We start from the raw sequence: 16,271 nt of genomic DNA on the forward strand, positions 1-16,271 counted from the left end.
TTAAATTTGTGTCTATCCAGTTGAGCACCTTAGGAATATTACACTGTAATACAAATAAACTCAACTAAAGAAGAAATCATAATAAAATTTAGAAAATATTGAGAATTGAATCAAATAAAAATACTAGGTAAAAATGTATAGAATGCAGAAAAGCTCAGAATTAGTGAGCTAAGCAACAACATTAAGAATTTAGAAGCTGGGTGCGGTGGCTCATGCTTGTAATCCCAACACTTTGGGAGGCCGAGATGGGCAGATCATGAGGTCAGGAGTTCGAGACCGGCCTGGCCAACACAGTGAAACCCCGTCTCTACTAAAAATACAAAAATTAGCTGGGCATGGTGGTTGGTGCCTGTAATCCCAACTACTCGGGAGGCTGAGGCAGGAGAATCACTTGAACCCAGAAGGCGGTGGTTGCAGTGAGCTGAGATTGTGCCACTGCACTCCAGCTTGGGCGACAGAGCTAGACTCCATCTGAAAAAAAAAAAAAAAAAAAAAAAATTAGAATAACTCAAAGTAGAATGTGATTAAGATAAGAGCAAATAACATAATAGAACACTATATTAATCATAATACAAAACTATAATATATTAATCATAATAGAATAAATTCACCAAAATATAATCAAAAAGAAATACAAAACTGAATAGTTCTATAATCATTTAAACAGTGCAACTGGTTATTGGAAATTTTTCTAGATATAAGTATCAGTCCCAGAAAGTTTCTTAGAGAATTTCTTTCAAACCTCGAAGGAAATAAAAATTATAATTTCACATAAATTCTCCCAGGAAAGAGAAGAGAAGGGACAATTTTCAATTCATGTCATTGGACAAACAGAATGGTAATATTAGACAAAGACAGGAAAGGAAAAATATTGATCAATCACTTTTATGAGTATAGATGCAATACCATAAACAAATTAACAAGCTAATTCATCAATGCATTAAAAACAATGCATTTCAATCAAATTGAGTTCATAAAAGGAATTCCAGGTTGGTTTAACATCAATGAAAAAACATTAATTTACTACATAAAATCATTAAAGTAGGAAAGAATATTATCATCTCAAAATATACAGAAAATTTATTCAGCAGATGTCACTATGTATAATGACTTTTTAAAAGTGCTTGGATAACTAAGGCAAGAAGAATGTCTTTAAGTTGATAAAGGGTTTCTATAAAATATCTATATGAAACACCATTTTTATAGATCTTTTGTTTTCTATCAGATAGCGACAGTGGCATTTTAAATTCTCCCATTATGACAATTGATTTATCTAGTTCTACTAGTTAAAAATTTTATCAAGTTTGATTTTATATATCCTAAGAGTATGTAAATAAGTCCATGAAAATTGAGAATTAAAATTTTTATCATTTTGAAATATCCCTTTTTTAAGAATTGAGACTGTCAGCTTCATTTTGGATAATATTTGCTTGTTCTTCTTTTTCAACCTTTCTTTAATTTCTGTAAAATTCTGTATCTTAGTTTGTGCGGTAATTTGTATGAAATTGGGTTTGATTTTACTTTAAACCAATATGATGGTATGTGTATTTTATTTGGCGTTTCAAAATTTATTTACTGTTAATATAATCATTATTGTGTCTAGCTTATATTTAACATCCTGTCAATGTTTGATTTTTGTTTCATATATTTGCCTGTTTTCTGCTACTTTATCAGCTTTTTCTGTAATAACCAGTATTGTTACTATTAGTAGCATTATTATTCAGTATTTCTTCTCTATTAGTGTTTTAATTAGACTTACTATAGTTTTAGGGCTTATCTTCACTATTACATTATTCATCTTGACATTAAAATCTAATGCAATTAGTACTCTTTTTCCTAGAAAATGCAAGCATATAATAATCATTTGACTGAATTAAGTCTCCTACTCTTTGTGATATTATTGCCACACATTTTATTTCATTACATATTATAAACTTCAGAAGACATGTTGATGCAGTCAATAAGTGTATTTATATTTACTTTTACCTTTGCTTCTCATTTATTTCTCGATTCCTGTGTTCCATTGTGGAATCTTTTTATTTCTGTCTGAGAAAATCCTTTAGTGTTTCTATTAGGATGCAGTTAGGGAATAGAAAATATATTAGTAATTAAAGCAGGAAAAATTCAATAGACATATTTGTTAACTATGGAAAGGGGTAAAAAAAGAATACTGAATGATTTTAAAGTCCCAAATGCAGGAAACAACTACCACTTTTAGAGCTAAGAGAGTGTGAATCAGGAAGGAACTAAGAACTTAGAAGAGGTCCCCTGCTAATAGAGATTCAGGTATTTTTGGCAAGGGCAAGAACATGCAGACTGCTGGTGGTAAAGAAACATGCTGAAGTAAGTGCATGTGGTAGGGGAAAATCTTTCCAGAGACCATGGCCATAGGTGTTGTACAGAAGTAACCTGCTAGGTGACGAGGAAACATCCTAAATGTTGACCGCAGCTTGTCCATCTGAACCACTGGTGTGAGTGCCCCCAGGCTTGCCACATGCTTCTGGATTGGCTGTCACGTTGAAAAGCAGCACACAAGATACAAGAAGAAAGCTCTTGTCTACTTGTCTCATTTCACAGTGTCCTTCCAGGGATGTCTTCAACCAGCTAGCAAAGGAAGAATGTCTATTAGGTTCAGTTCTAGTATCATAAAGAAAGGTAAAGAAGAGTGAATGATGAGATGAGAGACATTTTTCAGAATGGGCATAATCTATCCCTTCAGCTCTTCAGCTTCCAAACACACTCTTCATGTAGTGTGAGTTTCCATACAGCAAGCAAACAACTTTATAATTCCTTCTAATAAAAAGTTGTTATCCTTTATGTAAGTGCAAAGTCCTTTTTCTCTCACCAAAATGATGAGGCCCATGGTCCTAATCGTCCATCATTTGCTGTATTAATAACTAATCAAATTCAGTCACAATCCCACTGAATATTGTTATCTAAAGACTACATTATAAAATTATCCACCAATATGCTGTATATAAAATAAAAAGAAAAATAGGAAAGAAGAGAATATAATTAATCTAACACATATATATGTAACAAATAAGGAGAAATTATATAATATAACTATAGTTCACATTTTAATAACTGGTCATGACTATTATTAATATTTATGACTTTTCTTCTACAAGCTTTGCCATATTCCCTTGCTCTCAGAAAAGTACTGCAGCTGGCCAAGATTTTGTTAGGTGGGGTAACCCAAACTGTTATTCTGAAAGTGCTATTTTCAAAAGTCCTGCGTTTTTTGTTTGTTTAGTCTATGATTAATCTTTACTTTTGGATATGAAAGTACTAAGAGGTACCCCTAGAGACTCCCAGGGGTTCCACATGGATTCCTCTTTGCCTCCATTGCAAAACTGCAAATCTATTTCAGCTTCATAATCATTATCATTATGAATATAATAAACCAGAAGAATAACCACTTTTTGTATTTGTTAAGTTGATGACATAAGGAGCACAAAATGTCCAGGAGGCATTCTCGTGTGTCAATTCAATGGAAACATGTGTATCTGAGTAGTACCATTCTTCCTTTAGGAAACAAATTAATTCCACACTAGCAGAACTCAAAGTTCCTGATACAAGAACCAAAATTTTCACAAATAGACTATTAGGTACACTAGCGAGGAGTCTTTCCCACTTCTTCTCCTTAATTGTCAGATCCATGTATTCCAGCAATAAAGGAGACAGGAACATAAAATGGTTTCTGATTGAGTTTAGCATCGTCTTCCAACTGGCACTGTTAACTGAATCCTCAGGAAGCCAATTCTATGTTTCTATTAAGCCAGTGACTTCTCAGGCATGTGCAAATACAAGTAAACGATATGAGCATAAGCCAATTGCTTCACTTCTTTCTCTATAAAATAAATTCCTTGATAAGAAGCAATTTCATGCAGCATATAATGATGGTAGGTAGGTAGTCCATGAGTCCACTGATGGCAGAGATGGCAGAAGCATTACTGGGAGATAAAGCAAATCTGTATGGAGAATAAGTGCATACCCCAGAGAGGCAGAATCTCTGCTCCCTTTGTGAAGAAGACGTCCAATGTAATCAATTTGCCATCAGGTGCCTGACGGTACTCCTGGGGTATGGTGTCATAACTGGGTCTCAGCACTGGTTACTGCTAGAGACATTTTAGGTACTTAGCATTAGTAGTAGCATTCGTGGTTGCAAGGTCAGCTTTGGTAAGAGGAAGAACATATTTTTAAACTCATTAGTAGCCTTACTCCTGACAGTATAGACACATTGTTTATAGTTCCATTGAGCAAATACTATACTTGCCTGAGAAAGAAGCTTACTGATATGCACAGTGATTGTCATTGTGTCCACTTGATTATTGAAAGCCTTCTCTACAATGGATGTTCCTTAGTGTTTATTCATATGAGATATAAATATCTTCAAATCTGGGCTCATTCTGAAAGCTCTGTCCTCATACCTCTTCCCTAGATTTCCAGTTTTCCAATCTTATTCTTTCCAAGTCTCTGACCTTTCAGCCAAACTCTTAACAACTGCCTGTGAATCAGAGCATATTTGTATTTCTGGCCAAATAGAGTGGCCAATGAAAGTAAAATAAAATAAAATTAAATTAAATTAAATTAAAAATAAAACAAAACAAAACAAAATAAAACAAATAAAATAAAATAGTGCTGTTCAAAATTCTGCCCACTGGAAGGATTTTCCTTTATGACTCTGCTTCAGAATCACCCCTGGGGAGGGTTGTAATTTCTCAGCCATCTGCTTCTGGATGGATCATTATATCATGTAGATCCATCTTTTAACCAGGCTCAAATTTTAATTTCTCATTCAACTAACTGTAAAGAACATAAAGGCTTAGGCAATGGTGAAAGGAGACGACAGCGTAGTAGGAGTCAGCATTAAGAAAGTATGATCTGCCTGCTCAATTTACTTGTACCTTTCCGACATGACTGAGCCTAGTCTCTTATGTGTAAATATTTTTAGTTGATAATATATTCCTTCTGTGCATGAACAACTTTTTGGCTGTGGGTCAGATAATACCCAGTTAGTGATAGGTATCTCAGGCTGAATGGTCATCTGATACTACCATGGTTAGGACCTCAGTCTCTTCTAAGAGCCAGTAGCAGACATGATGCTGTTTCTCCATTTTACATCTCTATAATTTTCATTTGTTTTTTCATATGTTCTCATTCTTTCTTGAAATGTTTCAGCTAGTTCTCTGTATTTTAAAACATTTGAAACATGATCATTTAAATTTTGGTGCCTATTGCTCAGCTTTGGACATTTAGAATTTGAGGACCATGAATTATCAAAGTATATATGTTTAAGGGCTATTAGATATATATCACTAGTTTTGTAAACAGAAATGAATAGGAGATAAAGATTATTGAGTTATTAATGCAGAGACAGTAATTGAGGCCACTGGAAGGAATTAGACCTCCAGGAAAAAAGTATATGGAATAGGAAAAGAGAACATAGGATATATTTTTTAGAAATACCCACATTTAATGTTTGGGGAGAAAAGGCATTAAGAGGAAGAAAAAAGTTATCAGGAGAACATTTCACCAAAAGTTAGGAAATATAATATTTTTTGAAGGAAGAAATATTCATTCAATAATGTTAGATTGGGAAAGAAGTCCCAGAATTGTTTAATAACTTTTGGTGACAGTCTCTGTAGTCTAGCAGTTATAAAGTTTGGGTTTTGAAGCCTACTGACTGGACACAAATACTGACTCTACCGCTAATAATTGTATTATCTAGTTAAGCTGTATGTATTTCAGAGTCAGTTCTTATGGAATATTAAATTAAAACATGTAACTACTTAGAACGATGCCTGGCACATGGGAAACCATAACATGTTGTTATTATCATCATCACTTTTGTTATTATTCATTTTATCTTGGCAAAAGTGACACATTATAGTGATAATGGGCAGTAGATTGAAGAATAAATGAAACATTGGTGGAAACACAGAGTAGATTGTATTCTTCCTGAACTATTAACATATTTAACTGAGAATGGTAGGAGATGAAGTGGTGATGGAGTTAAAAGAAGATATTTCTTAATTTTGTATCAGCTTGAGAATTTTTACTTTCTGAAGGGAAATAATTGGCAGAGGAAAGGTTGAAAATAGAGAAGAAAGAACAATCTATAGCAATAAAAATTCCTGAGAACATAGAAAAATACCACAATGCAATAGGTAAAGGGATTTGTTTAGGTATAAGGAAGGAAGCTTCTTTATTGAGGCTACAGATGTGCAAGAAGGTTAGATAGTATGCAGATAAATTATTAATGGCAAATTGGTATTATTAAACATCATTTTATACCTTTTATTCTACTGATCAGTGCATATTTAATTTCTTCTTAAATTATATATTTATTTAATAGATTATCTGTTGGTTCTTCATGTCATTATTTAGCAAATGTTTCCTGAGTACTTAGTATTTGCCCAAGATAATGTTAGCAAATGAGAGTATAAAAATCTGGAGAATTATAGTCTGTGAATTAATAGAGAGGCCAAACTGGCTGGAAAGAAGCATATAAAGAGTAAAATCTGAAATATGTCAAGAGCGTGAGAGATAAATACAGAGTGTTGTAGAAGCCTACAATGGATTGAGTGGGTTGGTGAGTGGTTTGAGGCGCAGGAATGGAAAGCAAAGCTCCTTTTCTTGGTTTATAAGCCAAGGAAATGCAAAATACTTTTAAGTTTGGCAACTGACTCTGATTTTCCAACAGTATTTTGTGAAACTTTGGGTTAATTTTGGATCTCCACAAGTTGCTGCAGAGGCAAGTAGAAAATTATATAGCAGAACACAGCCCTCTGACCCATTCAGTTCAAGTCTACGTGGATCTTTTTCATAAATGGGTTCCTATGTAAGATTTTGGTGTAATAGACATTTCTGCTGTTTAAATAAAAACACATTTAACACTTTTGCCTTAACTATTTTTTGAAAAGGAAAATCTGATGGAGAACCATTAGTTAGTAGACGCCACAGATAAATTTTTAAAGATATTTGATGATTGTTTCTGGTTTCAAATAATGCATATAATTATTTCTTATGCCACAGGCAATAAAAGCTTATCTTTCTTTACAAAGAATCTATAAATTTTAGGAAAACTGATACATAGAGAAGAAGATATGCTCTTTAATATGCTTAGAATTTTGATAATGTTGTCTATTTAAAATAAATTATACATGCATATGAAAAAATTGAGGAAATACAATTCCTGAAACATTTTTATCACATGAAATGTTGAGTTTTAGCATTCTTTCTGAAAACGTTTCTGAGCAAAGAATGCAAAATACAGCTGGGAAATTATTATACTGAAATGTTGATTGCATGTTTTTAAAAGAGACAAAATAAAATAAATGTGCTAACCAGGAAATAGTGCTAGCAACAATCCCAAGAAGAAAGAACGTGATATGCAGAAAAAAGTAATAATTAGGAATGTGAGTCATTATAATGTTAAAATTGAAAATTGAATCATATTAAAGTTATTAAAGTCAAAAGTTATGGTTCCTTAGTAGCATTATCCAAGTCATATTACCCATATGTACTATTTTCTCTTCCTGTTTGGTTTATTTTGCCTCTGGTCTTCAGCCATTAACTCAAAATGAATTAAAATTATATTGTTCTGTTTTTCAAAGATTGTTTTTTTCACTTCTTCATTAAAAAAATGAGATTATAAAAATGTCTGTCATACCATTCCCCTTTCAGTTTCTTGACTTAAGTGTGTTTAAGAACTATATTTTGAAGACTAGTTTGTTTCATAGTTACTTCAGTTTTTTACTTATAATTATAATGTGCAAAATTTCAGGAATGGCAGGTAAGAGAAATAAGTGACTAAAATAAGACGGATTTGATCACCCTTTCCACATTAAGAAAGACATTGAAATTGCTTCATTTGGGCACGTAAACAGACAAAAAAGCAAACAGGGAAACAACTTTTTTTCATTGTCCTCCCTGGACTCCTTTCTGTTTTGGCACAAAACATTTTTTTCTTCTTTAATGTTTTTCAGGAGAAGAATCATTATAATCTTAATAGTTCAGTAAATACTTGTTTACTTCCTCAGTTGCTAGACTCTCATGAGGAGAAAAAGTGATTTTGACAACGCTTAGGAATAAAATAACCCAATCCTACTTAAGTGTCTCTGCGGTGCTTTATGGGCAGGCAAATGGTCAGTTACACACAATGCCATAGCTATCTTCTGACATAAGCTTTCCATAATTCGCCCTTGCTCTGGGTCTCTTCTTTTTTTAAAATTTTTATTTATGTATTTATTTTTGTTTTTTGAGACGGAGTCTCTCTCTGTCACCCAGACTGGAGTGCAGTGGCGCGATCTCGGCTCACCGAAAGCTCCGCCTCCCAGGTTCACACCATTCTCCTGCCTCAGCCTCCTGAGTAGCTGGGACTAAAGGCATCCGCCACCACGCCTGGCTAATTTTTTGTATTTTTAGTAGAGATGGGGTGTCATCGTGTTAGCCAGGATGGTCTCAATCTCCAGACCTTGTGATTCGCCCACCTCGGCCTCTCAAAGTGCTGGGATTACAGGCCTGAGCCACCGCTCCGGGCCTTGCTGTGTGTCTCATCCAGCATCACTGGCAGGGGCTCACAATAGCGCATCTGCTTTTCCTCCATTTTATGCATAGCTTACCATCTTTCAGTATGCTGAAGCAACAGGAGGAGAGAAAAAAGAGTATTGATGGAATATAGGAAAAAGAAGGAGGAACCAGCAGAAAGAAAAAGGGAAAGGTATCACCGACCATTCTTTTAGGGTCCCTGGTTCCTTTAATTTTTCTTTTTGTTTCTCAGTGATCTGACATCAAAGACCCAGGCTAGATGTAGGTCTGGCTAAGTTTATCTGATGACGTGATCAGTTCCAGCATCCTTTAAGTTTTGTGGGATAAAAAGTAAATAAAAAGATTTGAATCAATCAGATACTTGCTGAAATTAACCAGTCAATTTATTTAAATGGTTCATTGAGCAGTCCAGAGACGTGGCAACCACACAACTAGTGGGAAAATGAAAGAAAAAAGAGCAATAGGCTGGCCAGTTTTATGTATGATGACAGTCATTCAACTTGAAGTGTCATTTGTTCCTCCCTTCCCTGCACAGCTTGCCAGACCTGGCTGGTTATTTTCTTAACAGAAAGACATAGACATAGTCTCTGCCAAATCTGCTTCAGGATCAAGTTTAATGAGTCAAGCAAGACGATTCATTGAGCATTCATGAGTGCTATGACAAGGAGCTACAGATTTTAGGAAATACGATTATTCGGTAAATTAGACATAGCCACACTCCTCAATCATCATTCCAAAAGAAGATATTAGACAACTGCATATAAATAATTACGAAGAACACTGCAAGGAAGAAATTATAATAGATGAGAAATTTAGTTGAAATGTTAGTGATCTTACAATCAATTTACAGTTAAATTCAAGAATTCCTCTTAAACTAGTCTACATCAATAATCCTCAAGTGTGTGCGTATTTGCAAATCATAAATTTGTTAAGATATTTCTAAATCTAAACATTAAGAGAAACAAGGGGGGAAGAAAACATTGTGGATATGAAAGATATCCTACCATTGATAAAATTTTTGATCTTGTGACATGAACAACGTCCACAATACAAAATATACAAGAAATTTTTATTAACCAATAAAATGACAACTGGGTGATGTCAGAAAAAGATAAATCGATATAGAAATATTTATGGATTCATAACTCAAAAATTCTCAGGTGGAAAAATTCTACTATAATACTTTGTTCTTGGAAATGTGGCCATTCAATTAATTAATCACTAGAAGAGTTGCCTTTTGCAAGTTATTACTAAGTCATTCATTTTTGCTTCACTTGCCTGCAGACCAGGAGCGTATTACATTCTGGGGTATTCAGTTTTTCTTATATTGAAAGTTTCCTCTCTTTCGATTCTACTTTAAGGTCTCAGTTCTATTCCTAATAATAACACGGTTGTGACTACCTCTGTGTGTTTACTCATATACCATATTGTATCTAATTTATAGCATACCATATAACCAATGTTTTTATGAGGAGTGGAGTCACATCGAGTGATGCTTTAGCAAGGTATATAGATTTTTTGGTTGTAAAAGTGTGTTGGGAGCAACCACACACATTTCATTGGGAGATAGCTGGGGTACCAGAGGTCCTGCAGTACATATGCATATAACATGAAGAAAAACCTTTTAGCCCCTACAAGACCTTTTGAACTCTTTTGAACTCTTGTCAGTTATTCATGCAAAGTCGAGTGAGGAGGCTCTGCATTATCTGAACCAAGAACGAAATTGTCTTTTACTTATAAACAAAATAATTTGTCTGGTTTTAATTTAAATTTTCCAGAAAACAACTATAAAGTAAATTTTTAAAAGAGCATAATTTGTTGTTTGAAATTTTACCAAAATAAAATTGCATTATCAATAAGAATGTCACTTTAGTGTTTGAGGGAATAATTCCAAACTGTACTTTTCTGTATTTGTAGTTATTCAGATCATATTTATTTTATATATCACTATGATCTTCTGACCACTCAACTGTACCTCATATACTTTTATGCTTTTTAAATCTGTAAATGTATCAAGAGATTTTAAAAATGGAAAATGCGGATGGAAACCTGCATTTTATTTCTATTCTCTTAGTTGGGAATGTTTCCTTATAATAGTTCCTAAAAATAACCACCATGGTTTTAATCATTTATAAAATAAGATAATGATAATTTTATATACCCCCTGAAGATATTGACTTAATAATGTCTGTAAGACTTAGATTTAAAGCAATGCAAAGAAAGATTCAAATGAAGGAAGTATGGGCATGGTGGTTCTACATTTTTTTCAGTGGAACATCATTCATTAAATATTTAATTTCATTAACGTTAAGAATTTATGAGAATTAGATACTAGTTATGAAATGTGAATCAGATATCGTAGTTTTCAATTTGGGGCTTACCATCAACCCATTAAGATCATTGATCCTTTTCAATTCACAGTAAAAAGAACTGTATCTGACTTAAATTAGCTTTCCCTTTTCTTTGAAAAATAACGAAAACAAGAGTGTAGTGTTCAAATAAAATTGACACCATAAAAATCTCATAAGGTTTGTCCGGAAACATTTTTAGCCACTTTCAACAGTATTCAACTGCCCCTCTTACAGGTCCTTTTATATAATAATCAATATATGCATACAGAATTGGTACCAATTCTCTTATTTCAAGCTAGCAAGAAAAGCAGATCAATAAATCATGAACTTTCTTTGCTTCTTCTTTCAACTTTAACAAAACAATTTTTCCAACCACCGTTTCTAAGTTCAGAATGTTCTGAGATTGAGACAGCCCCCAGAGTTCATGTATTTATTTCCAAGTACTAAAAAAAAAAAAAAAAATTATAACTGATATCCTTGAACTCCCTCCTAACATGAGGAAATAATGCATTTATTTCATTAACAAACATTATAATTAGCAGGTGAAATAAAATATTTGCATCATTTCTTCTTTCAAAGAGACTTTGATAGTAATAGAAATTTGATTAGCTGCAGCCTATAATCTAGAAAAGTTAGTTGAATTTAATAACCACAATTAATTACTATAGTTCACAAACCTGGTTTATAAATATGGGAAATTATTCCCTGATATGGAGAGCACTACAAATAAATATGTTGTAGCTCACTTTCAATAAATGCTTAATCATATTAAGAAAGGCATTTCATTTATTTGAGACTCATTTTCTCTAAACTTCTAAGATAGTATTTGATTAAATGGTCTCTAAATTTATTTCCCCTTTAATAATCTGTTACAGTCTCTGTTTAGACTGAAATTCAGCTTAGATTATAGGACAATTAGGTTGCTTCTTAATCAGTGGATCAAAACTTGCAGATTAAATAAATTGGATATTGTTGTATCTTTTGGAGGAAGACATACAAAGAATAATTATCAAAAAGTCAAGTGACACCCAACTTTAACAGATGGTAAACATAGTACATATGAAAAACAGAAGTCTATGTGACCTCTTCATTAAAACTGTAATTGAAAAGTATAACATGCATAATCAATGATACATTTCTAAGTATGGTGATATGGTTTCGCGATGTGTCTTCACCCAAATCTCATGTCGAATTGCAATCCTCAATGTTGGAGGAGGAAGCCTAGTGGGAGGTGCTTAGATCATGGGAGCAGACATTCCCTTGGCTGTTCTCATGACAGTGAGTGAGTTCTCACAAGATCTGGTGTTTAGAAGTGTGTAGCACTTCCCTCTTTACTCTCTCTTCCTCCTGCTCCAGCCACGTAAGACGTGCAGGCTTCCCCTTTGCCTTGTGACATGATTGTGAGTTTCCTGAGGCCTCCCCAGCCATCCTTCCTGTACAGCCTGTGGAACTGTGAGCCAATTAAACCTCTTTTCTTTATAAATTACCTAGTCTCAAATAGTTCTTTACAGCAGTGTGAGAATGGACTAATACATATAGTAAAAGAAGACCTAGAAAAGAAAAACTGCTTTAAAAAGGCCTAGAGATTTTAGAAGACCACAAGAGCAATACCTACAAACAATGTGATGTGTTTAAAAGAGCAAACAAAGATCTTGGGTACAATTGTGAAAATACAGTATCTTGGTTTATGAAAACAATAGAGCCTGTATTCTCTCTGCTAAGGAGATCATTTCTAAAAATGTTTATTTTAGGGTGTCGGAGCTATAAAGGAACTTAGAAAAACTGGAATAGTGGGTAGTCAATGTTATGAGAAATGTAGACATGTTGATGAATTTTAGCTCAACGTCATACCAAAGTTTTATTTTTTTAATATTTTCTTGTAATTAAATATATTACCTTGTGCAGTTAATAATCTTCAATATGAGATACAATAACACTCTGTTAGTAATGCTGAGAAAAAAAAAGTTCTCATGTAAACAAAAAGGTGAATTAGAGGGCCAATGAAATTCTTCAAAATGTGATCTGTAGAAGTCGAGGCTAACGATGAATATGTACAGAATCTGGATAATGAAAGTAAAATTGTTCCCTGTTTGAGCCTTGTGTACTATAAAACATCCATTTCTTATCCATGATCCTGGCCACTTGGGAACACGGCTGAAGTTAGAAAACAATACTTTCACTGGACTCGTAGTATAAGTGGCCTGATTTATCACCTCCCCACTGTTTGCACCATAGAACATATTAGCTGAAGTGAGAATGAGTATAGTTCTTTTATTCATTTGTTAAGAATATCATTCTATTCATGTTCTGGTGTAGGAAATTAATATCATTAGAGAAGAAAAAAAAGGTTCTATTATTTTCCAATTGTAGGCATCATCCTAGTATTTCCCTGACTCAAAGTAATGTAGCAATTTCAATAACCTACTGGCTAGTATTGAGAAGATTTTACTTACGACTCATGGAAATATTTTATTTCCATTTGCAATTGGAATTCTAGAGTATATGTATCTCCCTGTGTTTCTGTTTGACTACTTTCCTTGTGTAAAAGTATCTAAATTATTTGTTTAAGTTCCCCACTGTCAGAAAGGGTTAGTAAATGAATATGTGACCTATATATAGGAAGTAGTCCCTTATGGTTTAATTCCTCTTACAATCACTGACTTAATAAAACAAATTCTTGCAGGAAATGTGATGCTGACCTACCTTTCAAAATAATGTATTAAAAAACAACCCTGATTGTCTTTGTGTGGCAATAGTATGTTGATAAAAATCTGCTTGTATAAAAAAATGCAAGCCAATTTTGTGTGCCTGTATGTATTTGTTTTATGGAAATGGCCCATATTTATTTTTATTTTTCTGATTTTAGATTTCTTGCTAACTTCACATTAAACAAATAAATTAGTTAAGTGCGAAGTAATATTATTAGAGGAACTGTTTCAAGAATGTCTGTGAAATTGCATTTTAATACCCATTAGACATGGTTCTTCTTCTCTCTAAACCTGTCTCCAACATTGAAAATGCAATTCTGCAGCATTAAACAAAAAGGGATATTTTAAATAAAGCTTGATTTTCAATCACTGAGCTAAACCTATTTCAAATAAACACCAGAATTCAATTAAATAGGAGTAAACTCCTCAGCTTGACCCGCTACCATTTCAATGCTTCGTATTCTGAAAGTTTTAATGGCAAACACAAGAATCTGATTTGAGGAATCCGAATGATCTGGCTGACCAGAAAATGATAAGAGATAGGGAGAATGATTGGTCTTTGGGAGATAAAAGTTTTTGAGAAACAAATTAGTAGAGAAACGCTTTCGAAACGCTGATGCTGACAAATGTGAAGCAGGTTCCCGGTGCGCTGATGGCCAATTTGTCTGAGTCCAGTGAAACAGAACACTCACATGCAGCACAAGTTACAGGAAGCAGATTGATCACTTACAGATAGGCAATGAGGGACAACAGAAACCTAGGATGCACCACAAGCCAGTCTCCCAAAGCTCAGGAAAGCTACCCGGGGTTGGATCAAGTCTCTGCTGTGCATGCCCAATTACACCACAGTGGAGGGAGCCTCAGTGGCAGCCTACTCCAAGTTATACACCTCAGGGTCACACTAACCACTGGACTAAATTGTTGAAGGCCACCCTGTTTTGGGAAGACAAGGGAGCTGCAACAGAGCCTATAGTATTCCAGCCACTTCCTCCTTACCTCAGGATTTTACATTCCCAGAACATTCTAGTTATTCTTGAAACCTACAAGCAAAACTGGGAACTGGGTTGGTCCAAGGTCACCCAAAGAACAGTCCTGTAACAAGGAAACAATCATTCTTGAGAAAGAAGAATGGCCCCAAAATGGCTTCAGGAAAACCCATGGGGTTTTTTTTTTAATCAATTTTGTTGGAATATACCCAGAGGCAGGTGGCATAACACCATTGCAATCCGAAGGCAAATCATATATGAATATATGCCCAGTTGTCTCCAGGAAGTAAGGAATTTACCCTGTCTACACCCACGGTTTTATAGGCTGTCCATATATTATATGGAGGGAACAAGGAGAAGATCCTCAGTAATCAATAATTGTAAACATTCATGCTTGTTGGAATGGTCTTCCCATGGCCTAGTACTTTCTGCTGCAAAAGAGCACCCTCACTATGATGGACAAATTGCTAGTCAAATTGAGAAATTTTGAATAAAGTCAGAGAGACTTTGTAAAAAAAAAAAAAAAAAAATCCTAGTGGCACAGAAGCTCCGTAGAGAAGACATATTCTATATAAAACACAGAATTAAGATTTACGCAGTATAGTATGCCTACAATTAGATAAGTTGGAATTTCCTTGGGAAGTGGTTTTTGGCAAATGTTGAAGAGAAAATCAGCACCTATTTATAGAAACCAGAATTTTTTTAAAAAATCCTTGGAATGGGGTGGTCTTTCTCAAACTTGAAGAGACAACCAAGCCAGATTTGATTAGACAATTTAAAAGTTTAACCATGTGCTCAGCTCTCTGCACGAACACCCCAAAGAAAGTAAATTCTCTGGGAGAGGCAACTGTGTAATTTTTAAAGTTTAGGCTAAATATGATGTAGTACTAAAACTACAGATTTTTTTAGAAGTTTAGATGGCTATCTAAAAAGTATTTTAAAGTAGGTTTGAAAAAAATTCAGGATTATTTTAAGAATGGACATCTCTATGAGAAGGGTTAAGAGGAGCATTGAGAACATTGCCCTGCAAGGTTATCCAAGGCATGATCAATGTCTTAGTGAGCAGCCACATGCTTACAAGATTTTGGTAGTGAGGATCTGCATATTAAATTACTAGACATCTACCAGAAAGTAGGAGAAACATCCAAGACATGCATATTGATTCTGGAAACGCTGAAATAGCAAGCTGAAGAGAGAACGGGAATATCACTAGGAACACCACATCAGAATTCACCAGAGAAAATGCCAACAGGAGCAGTCTTTTACTTGATATAGTGAGAAAAGTGTGAGCTTCCAATGACAGCAGTACCAGGCACAACTCCTGTGGAGAGCACACAGAAGATAGGAGCAAGTCTTTAGGCCATCCACTTCTCCTCTTCCAATGGATGATTAAACAGTGATGGGAGTTGGATGGGATAAAAAATGCTATGGGAAATATTATCCTACTTTGGGAGGTGAAGGATAATCAGATAATGATTTTCAAAACGGAAGGGAGACAGAGACAAGGAGAAAATAAGGCAAAGAGAATTACCTGGAATTTTTACTCTTATGTATAGCTTAGTTTTATGACCTGGCTGGTTGTGATTCCCATATATTAATAAGTGGGTTCAGTCAGTACCTAAAGGGCCAGGGCCACAGTGATAACTTTTAACGTGAAAATTATTTGATTT

The 16,271-nt window shown here is 34.3% G+C and overlaps 1 long non-coding RNA gene across 1 annotated transcript in view; it reads right to left on the minus strand.

Moving 5' to 3' along the window:
- Positions 1-674: 674 nt before the first annotated feature.
- LOC108585570 overlaps positions 675-16,271 on the minus strand; it is a 30,013-nt gene continuing 14,416 nt past the window's right edge. The window contains exons 2-3 of the long non-coding RNA XR_002521741.2: positions 2,410-2,604; positions 675-2,068 (exon numbers count right to left, since the gene is read on the minus strand). This is a non-coding gene — a long non-coding RNA (uncharacterized LOC108585570). The remainder of the gene's footprint in view (positions 2,069-2,409; positions 2,605-16,271) is intronic.

Source organism: Papio anubis, chromosome 6, assembly GCF_008728515.1.
Source record: "Papio anubis isolate 15944 chromosome 6, Panubis1.0, whole genome shotgun sequence".
Classification (NCBI taxonomy): domain Eukaryota; kingdom Metazoa; phylum Chordata; class Mammalia; order Primates; family Cercopithecidae; genus Papio; species Papio anubis.